Source organism: Octodon degus, unplaced genomic scaffold, assembly GCF_000260255.1.
Source record: "Octodon degus isolate 3935 unplaced genomic scaffold, OctDeg1.0 scaffold00001, whole genome shotgun sequence".
Lineage (NCBI taxonomy): Eukaryota > Metazoa > Chordata > Mammalia > Rodentia > Octodontidae > Octodon > Octodon degus.
The window spans coordinates 20,313,731-20,315,726 of record NW_004524577.1 but is presented as its reverse complement, the minus strand read 5'-3'; positions in this window follow the sequence as shown (position 1 = coordinate 20,315,726).

Sequence of the window (1,996 nt, the reverse complement as noted above, 5' to 3'; positions counted from 1 at the left end):
TCTTGCTTTCAGCCTCCCAAGCACTGGGATTACAGGTGCATGCCACTATGCTCAGTCTCAATTCCTGTCTCAGCGTTCTCCAGGGGCACGGGGCAAGTCTGACACAGCATGGCCAGGCATCCAACTCCATCCCTGTGTCTGCCTAAGCAGGCACTTTAATCCACTGCGGAGCTCTCTGGGTGGCCCTTTCTCTCATATTTCAAAAATGTCTTTTTATTACCGCTTCAGGGCCTAAACAAAATTTATTCATTGAATTTGACTGTGATAATCCTTAACTTTTTTCAATCTAGGTCAATGTGCACTTTTTAAGTTTTGCTTGACATTGTAGAAATTAGAACCAATTGTCTGAAATAATTCCTTGCTTTGTAAAAGTGTTGGTTTCCAGCATTGTGATTTGTTTATACTGTTGTAATATGAAAATGAACTCTAAATCTTAACTGCAATTTATTTGCATGTGAGGTTTTTGGAGGCAAAACTCTTCAATATTTCTGTCAAGTGAATACTGTATCACTTCTTTTTGATACCTGATTATCCTACATTTAATGATATAAAACAATCAGTAAAAATTATCTAGTAACTTGAGTTGCGATAGCATCAGTTCAGTATTTGAGGCCATGAGTTGAGTGGTGGTAGATTATTGGGAATTAAGAAAAGGCAGCAAAGGTGGGAGATGAAAGAGAGCAAGACAGGTAAGTGGAAAAATTCAAAATAAAAACCTTATTAGTGCTAGTGTTGTACTTTGCGTGAACACTGAAAATGAAAGAAGACATGCAGAGCGATCTGGTGAGAGATTAGTTGTCAAGGCATTTGTTCAGGAGTTCCTGGTATTCCTTGGTAAGTAGTTACTTGTGGAGATTTTGATCTTCTTCAGCCTCTCTCACTCTACCTTACACTCTTTAATCCAAGTCCTTACTCCCAGACTCATTTACCTCTAGGCAATCTCTGGGCAGTTTTTGTAAGCTCTCTGCTTGGGAGAAGATTTAAGGTGTTTACTTGTACTTGAGACAGGGTGCTGTTCATGGAGGTAAAACTTTTTGCCAATTTTATTAATAATAAGGTTAAGGCACTCTGAGCTAGCCTTCCTAAAAAATCATTCACAACTTTAAAAATAAACAAAAACAAACAAACAAAAGCCTCAAAAACTTCTTCAATCCCCAGTACCCCAAAAAAATACATAAACAAAACAATAAGGTATTGAGTGTATTTCATGATTATTTTCTAATTAAATTTGTTCTTGCAGTGTATGTCTGTGATGGATAGTAGAGCTGTTTCAATTCTGTTTCAAAATTTGTTATACAGAACAATCATTTTTTTAGATTTTATTTTAAAGAGAAAGAAACAAAAAAATAAGAACAAAGATAGGAACAGAGCAACAAAACTATAAAATGATACAGAATTTCAAAAGAATAGGAAATCAACAATGTTCTATTACATATTGTTATCCTCAAATTTGTTGCTCAGATTACCAGATATAGTATATAAGATTTATCAAGCAGTTAAACTTTAACTGTTCCTTTCAATAAACCAATAGAAATTAGTAGTACAATTATCTTAAACTATCTTGTGTAAAACCCTTCTTTGCTCCTTTCCGCAATCCCACTTCTTTCCTTTTCGCAAAAGATACACTTAATAATTAAATCAAGTTTCAAAACAGGATGTTAGGATAGATACAATAGTTGATACATTGTGTATTGTTGTTCTCCTAATAGGTTATTCAGAATGTTGTTTTGTCTGTACAATATTAGCACAAAACTTTCATTTTTATTATCTAAAGAGAATATGAGGTGAGGAGAGTTTCCTGCTACCCGGCGCCGGCGGGACCAGTCCCAGCCCAGGCGCAGAGTGGGCCGGACCCTCTCCCAGCCCCTCGGGCCGCCCCCCACCACTCCTCAGGGCCAACCCCCACCCCGCCCGCCGAGTACGATTTTCTGCCGTGTTCCGGGAGCCCCCAGACCCAGTCCTAGCCCAGGTCCGGTGAGTGTGCGGAGAGTTTCCT